Raw genomic sequence first — 13,901 nt, 5'->3', positions numbered from 1 at the left:
CAACTGATAGAATTTGAAAGGTTTTTGAAACTTCAAGATTCTTTCAAAATGAGATTTTGATTTCTTAGAGACTCATTCTACTAGCTTGACACACTATATTTGCATTTTTTTAAAATTTAGTTCATTAAATGGTCACATTATTAGCACATTTACAACCCAAAGATAATTTTAGTGAATAATTTAAAATCTCATAATGAACATAATTACAATAGCTTGACGAATATAATTATCAATCCATTATTACTTTTTCGCCTTCAGAATCTGGGAAAATCATAAATAATGCTTTCCCTGAAGACCACAGATCACAAAAACTGAAGGGGGAAAAAAATCTCAATTGCTCTAGAATATTGATTATCCACTGTGTACTGAATATTGGCTATTTTCCTGTAATACTAATATTTGCAATCTAAAAGAGTTTCATATTCATTTGTCATGGAATAATAATTTACTATATGAACTTCTTCATTGGTATCTCATTAAGCCATTGTCACCACTAATTCTGCTTTTGTTTTAACACTTTGAAACAAATTAAAGGGTAGGTAGTGTACTAATTTTTTATCTGTAATCAAGACTCAGAACTATTTCTTTATATTTGAAAATTAATCTTGCATATTTGCAAAATATTGCTCATTAGATAGGCAATACAATCTGTTCAGGTACTGTGTCTCAACTGATAATCCAGTAAAGCCAATGTTTTCCACTCCTGTGTCACTATTAAGCTCATAATTGCTCACTGTGGTACTGAATATTATTTATTCATTATAAGGCATTGTAAATCCGCTTAACATAGTAATGGCATTATGCAAACTAAAAAGTTTACCACTTTAAATAAAAATCTTTACTGAAGAATCACAGAAAGAAAATAATTTCAGAGTTTTACTATGGAGCTGCTATGAAAGCATTTCTCACTCACACTGCAGTCTTAGTAATGTAGTTATTACGTGACATAGTCTTTGAACTCCAGCAGAAAATTCATATTCCCTTCCAGCAAAGATTCTTCATTACCTATTACTTTTGAATATGCAATGGACTTCATTCATTCTAGTTCATCAATTACGTGTCAATTATCCTCTTGAGGAGTATTTATGGGTAAAATGATGTGAGATAGTAAAATAAGACTGTGATAATTGCTGTAGCTTGGTGGTAAGTACATAGGGATTCATTTTACTATTCCAGTTATCTGCATAGTGAAAATGTCTATAATCAAAAATATATAGGGGCCGGCCCGGTGGCTCAGGTGGTTGGAGCACCATGCCCCTAACGCCGAGGTCGTCGGTTGATTCCCACTTGGGCCATTGAGCTGCGCCCTCTACAGCTAAGATTGTGAACAACAGCTCTCCCTGGAGCTGGGCTGCTGTGTTCTGCCATGAGAGGCTGGTGGCCAGCGTGAGTGGCCGGCAGCTGCCATGAGCTGCTGTGAGAGGCCAACTGACCAACAACCAGCGGCCTCAGTGGGGGGGCGGGGGGGAGGCAAGGCTCGTAATACCTGCATGGGCCAGGGAGCTGTGTCCTACACAACTAGACTGAGAAACAATGGCTTAAACCTGAGTGGGGGGGGAGGTGGAAAAGGGGGGGAAATACATATATATATATAAAATCTCAGCTTCCACAATGTATTAAAAACATTTAAACAATCAAATTTATCATTATTATTTGCCAATCCCTAGGCTCATCATGATTAAAAGACTGGGTTTACAACACATTAAATGGATTAGGAAAAACCAAAGACTGGGAATGAATCAGATGAAAGGAAGAAAATTATTTTTATAAAGGGCAGTAATCACAGATGGTCAAATTGAACCAGCTGTTCATCCAGAAAACTGTAGAAGTTTATTTGGAACCTATTCAAAACTTTTAATTACACTGGTCTTCCATATATACATTTCATAACATTTTAAGCCAAAAATATCTGTTATTGGGACTACCCTCACTGTCAAAATAATTGGGGGGAAAAGCAATAAAAGGAAAAGAAAAGCAAAACGCATTTTTATTAAAAATAAGAACTCAGAGTAGATAAATAGTAAGCAGGATCATGGATAAAGAGAATCCTGATTACTTTGAAAATTAACTCCTGATAGTAAAGAACTATCATTGCCAATCTGGAATAATCTATGACAATCTATGAATATTTGCTCTGAGATAAAATAAATCATTTCCTATAATAATAATTTATAAATGAATCAAAATAACAAAAGAAGAAAGTCTCAAATGTATCAATAATAAAAATAAAGATGACCTTAACTTTGTCTTAAAGGTTAGTGGTTTAAATTAGACTTTCAACTAAATTAGCATTTTAATATCCAGATCTATTATAGACCTTCAACATATGAAATTATGCACAGTTGGAAATGAGACCTGACATACCAGTTATTCAAAATAATTTTCATCCAATATTATTTATAATACTACTATCTTTAAATATAATGGACTTTTTAAATTTCTAAGTTTCACATCATATAACGAATTTTATATATTTTTCTGTAACAGTCAAAACTTTCTCATGAGCCTGGTATTCTCAGTCTACTCATGAACAATCCTTTTGGTATGAGTTATTTGCAGAATGTTTATTAATTAACTGATATATTTAAGAGCAATTATTTTCTTAATTTTCTTCAGCTATCATTATTGTAGTCCTATTAAATATATGAGAATTTTTTAACCTTTTTAAATTACTTTGCAAAAATTTTAATAATTAACTATGTGTAATTCAATTACCTCTTGTGACAATGAAGAAAGAATGGTGTATTGAAGCAGTAAATTATGTCATAAAATATTCAAATTATAATATCATGGTGATGGAGTGGAACGTTTTTCATTTTAGAAGACCAACACCTAAATTTTTTCATTTGTTCTTTAAAAAATTGCCACCCAACATTTTTAAACTTTTCAAACTTTGCTTATTTTCATTATCTAAATAATATTCTTCTCTTTATTATAATTTTAGTATTGCAATAACGATTTAAATCAGCAAATTTTAAACAACTATATTAAGTATTCACTCACAGAATTTAGGAACTAGAAAAGATCTCAGAGAAATGCTACTCAAAGTGGTGTGTGAGACCAAATAAGGACCCTGTGCATGAGTGTAAATTAAATTCACTACTTCCTTAATCAACACAGTCCTGCTACAAAAAAAAACAAACATTTTTTTTTTCAGCCAAACTAAATAATACAGAGTGCATTAGTTGATTTACATTCTGGTACAAGCGCCATGTGTCCTCATGGACTAGCAATAAAGTTTGTAGACTAGCAGGCAGTCTGAGTAGCACAGTCTTACATATCACCCGGTTCAGTGGTTCTCAATCCTGACTCTACATAAGAATGATCTTGAAAACTTCAGCAAATATGAACTCCTGGGCTTCACCCTCAGAGACTCTGATTTAATTGGTCTTGGTTAGGATTATTTCTGCTGCTGTATGCTCATCCCATTTTACAGATAAGAACACTGAGACTTAGAGAACCAAACAACTTATTTTCGGTTTGTGAGACCTGAGAATCAAAGAACTGACCTTCAGTACAGCAGTCCCCCCTTTAACTACAGTTTTTCTCTCTGCAATTTCAGTTACACCAGGTCAACTGCAGCCCAAAAATATTAAATGGAAATTTTCAGAAACAAGCAATTCTTAAGTTTTAAATTGCATGCCCTCCTGTTCTGTCCCACCCAAGGTGGGGATCACCCCTTCATCAAGGTTACCCATGCTACATATGCTACCCTCTGGTAAGTTACTTACCGTAGTAGCTGCCTCGGTTATCAGATGAAACTGATAGCACTGTTCCCGTACCACTGTACCAGTGTTGAAGTAACCCTTATTTTACTTAAATAATGGCCTCAACGTGCAAGAGGAGTGATGCTGACAATTTGAATAGGCCAAAGAGAAACTGTAAACATAGACTACCAGTACGTAGGGGTCCGCACTATCTAAGGTTTCAGTCATCCACTGGGGGTCTTGGAACACATCCCCCGAAGACTGAGGGCTTCCCACTATAGCCCATACATAGATTAGTTACCATTATTATAGCACCATTCTATATTCAGGATGCCGGAAGAAAAGGAACATTTGTGAAAATATTGCTTTCTTATTATTGAAGAGATAAAGTATAAGGAAAGCATTACATGGTTAAATTTAGGTTACTTGAAGGATTAATCACATCTCCCTTAAGATACAAATAAATTAATTTCTGTTACTCAGGAAAAATCCCCAAATGGATATTACTAAGTTAAAATACTCTGTGATTTTCTTCAAAATATGTATCCAGGGGATAAAAAGAATGGGAAAAGATTATGAAAGGTCTGGAAAGCTAGTTTAAGATTTGACTAGACAGGAAATGAGATAGCAAATGTTACAGAACAGAGCAGTGAAAAAAGGAAAAAATTCTTTAAGATTGGTGTGGCAAAACTGCAGCATGGCTTGCAGTAAGTGACACACACACAAACACACACACACACACACACACACAAATAACAAACTTTACACCAACATAGGCCCATAGTTAACTGTGTATACAGTGACCCTAGAGACCCTAGAGTTGAGGCAGCCTAGGGATACATATGAACTGAGATGTAAAGCACACTGCAACCTATAAATTTATATTAGATGTCAAGGAAGTTACAGAACAATTTCAGGTATAAAATCTAGGTCAGAACCTCCCTCGGTAATTTATAAGTTCAGAGGCAAGCCTTGTTTTTTGATCGATCCTTTTAAAATATCATCACATCCTATCACCATCAAAACAAAACACAAACAAAAACACAAACTAAAACACTTGGGAAGGTTTGTTTTTCATGTCCAAACTAAGGATATGTAATTATTTCAACCAGGAATAGAACATTGGAGCAAATTTTGTTTTGCTACATTGGGATAAAATAACCTCTAATTTCAGTAGAGGTTTAAAAAACTATATTTTTTAGAGGAAACACATTTTTCAGTAGAAAAATAATAAAAGAATGGTGGCAATAAACTTTAGAAATATCAGCTTACCTGTTTTTAAACTAGGTTTTGTTTTCTTCCCATATATAATCCTTTTCAACCATCTAGTCTAAAAATGATGGGCCAATATTACCTTTAGCCCTGGGGAAAGAATAGCAATATCTCAGTCATAGGCTGTTCCACTCAAACAAAGTACCTGCTCTTTAGAAATTCTTTAAAAAATATTGCTATCCTCCCAAAATGAGACTCTGCAAGTGTATGTGTGTTCATGTGTGTGTATACATATCCACTGTTAAAATATCCAAAATGAAAGGTTTTAATTCACTAATTTTTCTACACTTTACAGGATGGTAAATAAAACAATGTTGCCAGTTCCACATGAAAGAATAGAGAGCAAAAGCTCCTCAGAAAAAAATAAAATTTCCCAGACTGAGTCCACCAACCATAACAGGGAAAATGTTATTTGTGGGAATGCTCTTCGATGGTTATCCAAATTATTTTTTTATATATTTTTAAAGACAGTGGAATTATTTTTTTCACCTAGCAAAATCTTTTGTAAATAAGCCAAAAAAAAACCCCCCCCAAAAACAAAAAAAACCCAAAAAACCAGAAAAATGTGTAAGCGCTCAGGTTAGACGGTGAGTCGAGCTCAGTAGGCTACTACAGCTGGGCTCTCAGAGTTGGCTCGGAGGCACCTTTGGGGAACTCTAGCTTCCCTGGTACACTGTTTAGAAATCACTGCCCAGATTACCTCAGCTGGGAGTTTTAATCTGGACTTCTCCTGACAGGAAAATCACTTGCCTAGTAGAGACACCTGAATGGTCTACTTAAAAGTCCTTACTCTCAATTATTTTCCTCTTCTCAATTGTTTGGCCCTATAAAGGAATGTTACTAGATCTGGCAGAAGTGGATGGGAGGTAACAGTTAATGCCACAAAACATCCAGATCTATAATGCAAAGCAATATTTCTTAACATTTTAAAAACATATGTTCGATCTGATAAACATTCAACATTGTTTTTGCTACCCTACCAGTTATAGAACGTTTACTGTATGACAAAACAAGATCTTTCTATTTTCATTTTCCCAATATAAAACTATGCTATGATGTTAAAAATGCTTTTTTTAACCATATCACCACCTACTTCAATCTATCTCTAGGGTATGATGCTAGTTGAGAGAGAGAGTGACCTAAGTTCTATACACTGAGTCATTCAGGTTTCGAAAATCATGCCTCTTCCCTATGATTTTCAAACATATTGCCTACTGTATTCTTCCCTCCTACTGATCAGTACTAAAGTGATTCAGTTATAGTGCTTATCTTACAGATCTCCAAGATGTTGAGTAAGTTACCGCATAAAACCACAATAATTTAATCTTGCAATTGTGCTTATTTGATAAAAGAAACTGGACACTAAATAAACGGTGTGGAAGCAGCTCATGAAAGTAAAGACTAGTTAGCATTCTGGTTGAAAAGAAGAAAAGGTTAACACGGGGAGCTGTACAGTGCTTGAAAATCGACACTGCCATTTTAATGGTTTTCCATAATCAAAAATGTGCACTACTTTCAACTAGTGTTAAGTAATTGACCTACCTCATCCTCATGGCTGATAAAAGTGTAAAGAAAAATGTTTCTATACACGGTTCAGTATGTTTCAGACTATTATCAACATATATAACACTGTGGAGGGTTCATTATGATTAATATAAATTAGAAAAACAAGTTGACTTTAAATTTCACTAATAAAATCGACATATTAAGGAGTGGGCTCCATTAAATTTCAGGATATTTTAGTCAAGAGTTTTCTGATCTTAATACCTTTTTTTTTTTCTCTTAAGCTAGTAACTGAAGACCCTAGTTTTATGTTGCTATTCATCCAGAGGTTGTATAGTACAGGCTTCACACATCTAAAGCTGCCAAATACCCCCTGAACTCCACCCCTGAAATGCCAATGAAGTTAAGGCATAACGATTCAAACTTCAGAATTGATGACATGAAAGGATACATCAAAAAGAACATCTATGAAACTTTGCCAGTATGTTTTGTGTTTTATTTAATAAGATATTCCTCATTTAAAAAAAAAAGACTGCCATCAAACCATAAATTTTGAATGATTTTATAAAATGCTTAAAGTATTTGTTTTAATAATGTAAAATCTTACCTCCTCAAATAAAGGTATTAAGATACTCTGAAAGTATTAAGACAATTTACTAACAGTTGCTTAACGTCTATGAATCACTACAGTGTTGGAGAGGGTTGGCTGGTTAACTCAGTTGGTTAGAGTGGGGTGCTCTTAACAACAAGGTTGCCGGTTCAATTCCCACATGGGCCACTGTGAGCTGCGCCCTCCACAACTAGATTGAAACAAGCACTTGATTTGGAGCTGATAGGTCCTGGAAAAACACATTTAAAATAAATAAAGTTAAAAAAAAAAACAACAAAGGAATGACGGGGGAGTGGGGCTGGCTGCCAAGGGTAGGAGCTGGGAGCTGGGCGAGAAGGTGAGGTGATGGGGGAAGACTCGGAAGCCGGAAAACAGGGGACCGACTGGAGATACCTGGGAGGTGGAGCAGACAGAGGCTGTGGATGGAGATGTGGGAAAGGAGGACGGGGAGAATCAAGGCGAACTCCTCTACGTTTCCCATCTGAGCAAGCGGGAGGGTGGGGTGGCAGGTGATGGGTCATTTAATGAAATGGAGCAAGTAGTGTTGGAGAGAAACAGAGTTGGAGAGAAAATCGAGAGGAGAGGCAAAGAAGCCATCTGAGTGACCGCAACAGAGGTCTGGTTGGCCATTGGGTTTGGAGTCATTGCTGTTGGAAGCTGTGGGTTTGAGTGAGCTAGCCTGGGCAGAGGGTGTCATTAGAGAAAAACAGGGCCCAGGACCAAAACACTTCAAAGAGAGTGGAGAGCTGAAAGTGAGGCTGAGGCGAGCAGCCAGGGAGGTAGGAGCAGATGAGAGCAAAGAGTGTCTGTAAATTATGAGGAGACGTGTCCATTGGCTTTGCAACATGGAGATCACTGGCAGGGCAGTTTCAATGGGAGGGGGCGTGACTTCCCCAGTCTCATGGGGAAGTTGGGGGCTGGGTCTATTTAAAAAAAAAAAAATCACTACAGTGCAGTGTGTGACCAGTTCACATAATTCACCCAATTCATGCCCTCAGGCAAAAGAAACGGTGTTTTAACAGTATGGTCCTACCATATTTTTTACAAAAGCTGAATGTTAAAGCTTGCTTTCAGAACAACTACAAGTATTTCTCATTAGAAGGCAAGACCATATCTCATTGAAAGCAAAGGTCAGTAAACAACTGGCTTCACTGGGAACTATATAACTAACTAACTTTAATTTAAAGGACACATCTAGTTGTAACAGAGCTGTGTCTCTTAATTATATTAGCACATCTGCTATGGATACCAGTACCTGGAAAAAAATTATCTTCAAAAATACCAAATGATTCTTGATAAGATAAGCAATTATAATTTGTTGATTCACTTTTATAAAGGATAAAATCATATGTTTTTAACATAGTATCTTTTAAATCATAAAGATAGCCTCATCTCTACAAGTTCACCCTGTGCTAACCGCGAGGAAAAAAAAAATCCATGCTCATAATTTTACTCAAACGATAAATTTTTTATTACAAAAATGAAGTCATATTTCAGGTTATAATTTTTAACTCATATTCTCCGAATCTTAATTCCTGGAAGAATCATATACAATAAATAAGGAAAACATTTTCTAGAGACTCATGAAACTTTAGATCCAATTTTAAAAAAGAGATGAGGTGGGAATAAATTGTATAGAATGCTTCTGAAAACAACACATCTTAAATCATTGATGAAAAGTGTATGTACAGCTAAATTCCTTCTAGAGAGAAAAGGACTTTAAAATGCAAATTTACAAAACTATATATCTGTATTTTATATATATGTGTGAGTATATGTATACACATATATAGTATATATATGCTATATATACACATATCTATATATAAATGTGTTATTAAAATATAATAGAATATTTTAAAAAGAAGTTTCTGCGCCATTTCTTAAACTATTGTCTCTTAATTCCAAACTTACCCTTCTATACTGTGCTTTGTGATCCTGGGGCTGGGGATCTGCAAACTGTATTTGTTCAGTCAATTCCCCAACACCTGTGTCAGCAATTTCCTATATTAAATTCCTTCTGTTGAAATGCACAATAAATTTCTGTTTTATCGACTGAACCCTGGTGGATAGTGTCTCTACTGTAATATCTGTGGCTGTTTAACTTTAGGTAATTACCTTAACTGCAAAACATGTCTTTTAATTATTAAAACATATATTAAGTATGATCAGTACACCATAGGGGCATTTACTAAATAATTTCTCAAAATGCAAAACTGTATCTTTGCTGTGATAATTCAATCACAGACATACACAAATGTATACTTAAAACAATATGTAAAATAAACAGCAGCTTTATAATGGACCTTAGAAACCAAATAATATAAACCTGGTATCCAAAAAAGTTCCTACTTCAATGGTAACAGTAAGCCATTTCTTGAGAACCTAATATAACAGTGTTGGGTACTTTACCTTTTCTTAATCCTCAACATCAATCCTATGAGATACATTTTATTACACTTGTTTCATATTAAGGAAATATAAAAGTTTCTGGTCCAAGGTTACAATAGTTTGTAAGTGGCACAGCATTCAACCCAGATATGCTTGATTCTAAAACAAAAAAACAAAAACAAACAAACAAACAAAAAACAAACAACAAAAAACCCTGAAAAAAAAACAAAAACTTCAAATCTCTCCATTTCACTATTAATCCTGACAGGAATCTCTGTTCAAAAAATTGCCACCGAACACCTTTATGACAATGCTATTTTCATTGTTAATAAGTATTAGCATGCTCTTATATTAAACTGAAATCTGTCTCCATGTATCTTCTATATCCATAAGCCCTATTTTCGTCCTTTCAAGAAACACAGACCTAACTTAATGAATACTTTTTAATGACAGCTCTTCAAATATTAAAGACTAACATGTGTTCCCTTTGTCCTGGTTTCCCCCTCCTCCAATTCCTTCAATGGCTCTTCACCATTTAGTTTCTCTATGATGGATATGTTCCAGTACTGTGACCCCAAAAGACACATTTAAATCAAAACCCTGAAAACAGATAATGTTCTAATGTTCTAAGGAAAAAGCTCACTGCTTAAAAACAAAAACAGAAAACAGTAACACATGAACGAATACCTCAAATACTCAATCATCCTCAGTTTTACAGTTGAAATTTTATGTATCAAATTTTCTTCCAGACATGAATAAGACACTCATTCATTTATCCCATTCAAATCTGATGTTACAAGTTTTCATCCCACTTCAGATAACCTCCCTTCCACCAGTTCACAAAAACTCACAAGGTGCAACTCTTCCAACATCTACTTACACAAGCAAACTTCAGGTCTTTTTAAAGTAAAGTGCCATTTATTGTAATTTAACAATTTAACACGTATAACACTGTGTTGCAATTTTTCTTAGATTCTTACATTTCTTGTGTGTGCTACTGATGCAGTTTTTGAATGTTATAACCCTAACCTTATTTTTCTCACATTTTTTATTTTTTATAACCTTATTTTTCTCACATTTTTTATTTTTTATTTTTATAAACGCTCTGCATTTTTTATTGCAGAATCTTGTCTAGCACAGTGATTTTTAGGAAGACATATGTTAAATTATGGCAAAACTGACTGTACTCGCACATAACAAGGTATGAAGATGTCTGCTTTCCCATACCCATTAAAACAATATATTAGAAATACTTTAAATCTTATTTATATGATAGGTAAAAACGCTATTATGGGGTTAACTTACATTTTAATTGTAGTTTCATATGAAGAAAAATTATCTTTAAAAATAAAAATAGCCATCTTTCCACTAACAAAATGAGTGAATTGCTTGTCAAATTAGAATAATCTCTGTCGAAACAGACCTACTCACTTCAGCCATTTTACTACTTTTTCTTTCTAATCTCTCAAAATAATTTGGGGAATCCTGTGCCAAAATAATATACCTGTTAACGCCACACATGTAAGTTACCTCAAAGTACAAACTCTACCTTCAGACTGTTCTGTGATCTTGAATACCACATATTATAAGAAGCAGGACATCATTTTCTAACTGGCATAAAATAAATGAGAACAAAACTTTTGGTTGAAACATACAGTCAGAGTTGATGAATATGTGATCTCACCATTTGCATCAAAATAATATTGTCAACTACCAACTATCAGATGAGTTTAATTTTTGCTTGAAAAAATATGAATTTGATAAGCAAGCTGAGTACCCTAGTTTAAAAGACTACCATTCTTCATTATCCCAAAAAGGAATTCATTAACACAGATGGAATCTTTATAGAAAATGCAATTTTTGGCTGCAAGGAGGAATCAATACCATGTGGTCTCTGAACAAGGTCTAAATTATATACTTCTCACAAACCCAAAACAAGTATGCTGCGAATGGGGGTAGGGGGGCATATCTGGAGGGCTGGTGGGATGGGCCTGTATCCCATATCATTTATAATGAAAGAACATGATACTAAAAACAAATGAGTGGAAATCTTCAGGTAAACACTCTCCACTAAATCCCTTAAATTACCCCTTACCTAAATTCCTAGCCAGTATCTGGGATAGGGAAAAAGGTAAGCTTAAAGGGGAGGAGAAGTATAGCTAGGATACAAAGAAATGTGACATTAAAGACAGGGAAAATGACTCTTGGGTGTATCTTTACAGAATGATGCTCAAAACTGTTTATGATCATACTTCATTTAGATGAAGGCTAAAGGTCTTGTTAGGGGTTGAACTGTATTCATATATATATGTGTGTGTGTATATATATACACACATATATGTGTATGTATATATACATAGATATATATATGGAGAGAGATGCATGTTCAGGCTTGACGGTGACAGAGCAAAAAGAGCAGTTTCAAAGACAGATTTGTGATAATATGATATGCATATTTAGTCTTCATCCCAGCTCTTCACCACAGCTTCTATAACCCCTGTAATTTAAGTGAAAAGAATGAAAGGAGCATGTTTTATTATAATATTTCGTCTTTTCTCCCATTTCTGAAATAGTTCCAGAGATATAAAGGTAAAAATAGTGTCTTATCCCTTTTAACCACATCTAAATTTATGATAATGAGGTGACTTTTGGAAAGCTCCGTCTAGGAGGAAAGCTCCATCAGGATGCGGGCTGGTTGTCAGGGAACCTAAGATGTGGTTAGAGGGTTGGAAGTCTCAGCCCACAACCCACAGGACAAAGCAGAGGGATCTGAAAGTTGAGTTAGTCACCAATAGCCAATGATTGAATTAATCGTGCCTCCACGATTAACGAAGCCTCCATTAAAAACAAACAAACAAACCCTAACTAAAGGGGTTTTGGAGAACTGCTAGATTGCTGATTACATCAAGGTGCTGGGAAGGTGGCATACCTGGGGAGGGTATGGAAGCTCCACACTCCTTTTCCCATACCTTGCCCTACGCATCTCTTCCATCTGGCTGTTCCTGAATTGTTATCTTTTTATAATAAATCAGTAATGTAATAAGTAAACTTTTCTGAATGCCATGACCCATTCTAGCAAATTATCAAACCCGAGGAGGGTTGTGGGACCTCCAATTTATAGCTGGTTGGTCAGAAGCACAGGTGACAACCTGAACTTGCAACTGGCATCTGAACGGGGTTGGAGGGTACACTTGGGGGACTAAGCCCTTAACCTGTGGGATCTGATGCTAACTCTAGATAATCAGTGTCATAACTGAATTTTACAACACCCAGTTTGTGTCTGAAGATTAGAAAATTGGTTGGGGAAGTAAAACACCACAACCGACTTGTAGTGTAGTCGAGTTACAGAAAGCAGAAGAATTATTCCTTTACACCCCTCACCCCAAAGTCATATATTTGAAGTACTAATCTCCAGTCCTTCAGAATGTGACTAGATTTGAAGATAGGGTCTTTAAAGATGTAATTAAGGTAAAATGAAGGAAAATTGTTTTTATTTTGTAAATGTGAACATACCCCCCAGAATAAAATTTAGCAAAAATTATATTGTCACATAATAAAAATATCAAAATAACACCCATACCCCACTTCCAGAGTTAAGCCACACAAAACAACGGAAGATATCCTCAGTGGTAATAGAAAAAATATTTTTAAAGGATATTTAAATCTCCCCACCTGCCCGGCTTCCATTACTATATACTTATGAGCAAACTAATCAATTTCTATGGGAGTCAAAAAAAGTTTTTATTGTTCATAGCACAAACACACACTGTAAAGCAGATGTTGTCATTAAATTGTAGTATTCAGTTACTCTGATTGAAATTAAGTGAGGTACTTGTTTAAAAATGTTTTCTCATTAGAATGTACAATGATCATTTCCAATTCTGTCTGCTGTGATAGGACATTTCTATCACACTGCAATCTGGGCTGTGCCATAAACACTATTGTACTTGAACAGATGGAAATCATAAAGTGATATTTAGCTACAGATTTCCTGTCATATAGTTTTGCAAACTGAAAAAAGGAGAAATCAACATTTGCAATCAACTAAAAACAAAATACTATCTAGTAAGCTAAAGCGATGCTCATGTGACATAGGAATATAAATGCCTTCAATTTAATTTACTGTGACTTTCAGGGGAAAAAGAAAATATTAAAGTGATATCTCATAAAGTTAGAAAAGATTGTGATGCGTGGGGACCGGGCTGAGGGGCGGGGGTGATATGTAAGATACCTGCAACAGACATGCCTGGTATCGCATATGACAGTTTTAACAGACCAAGTGATATATACTCTAGTAAACTTACCATTTGATGGTTAAGTAATATCCCAGGGTATTAAAAAATATTAGTATCCTCTGAACTTTTGAGTCTTAATTTCTTCTTACAAAAAATGGGGTGATGATACCTGTAACCTACTCC

General features: G+C 35.0%; 1 protein-coding gene across 1 annotated transcript in view; it reads right to left on the bottom strand.

The window, feature by feature from the left end:
- HS2ST1 (heparan sulfate 2-O-sulfotransferase 1) overlaps positions 1-13,901 on the bottom strand; it is a 173,649-nt gene that overhangs the window by 56,668 nt on the left and 103,080 nt on the right. The window lies entirely within an intron of this gene.

This window comes from Rhinolophus ferrumequinum, chromosome 9 (genome assembly GCF_004115265.2).
Source record: "Rhinolophus ferrumequinum isolate MPI-CBG mRhiFer1 chromosome 9, mRhiFer1_v1.p, whole genome shotgun sequence".
Lineage (NCBI taxonomy): Eukaryota > Metazoa > Chordata > Mammalia > Chiroptera > Rhinolophidae > Rhinolophus > Rhinolophus ferrumequinum.
Note: the sequence above shows the minus strand (reverse complement) of the source record. Positions and strands in the feature narration are given on the sequence as shown.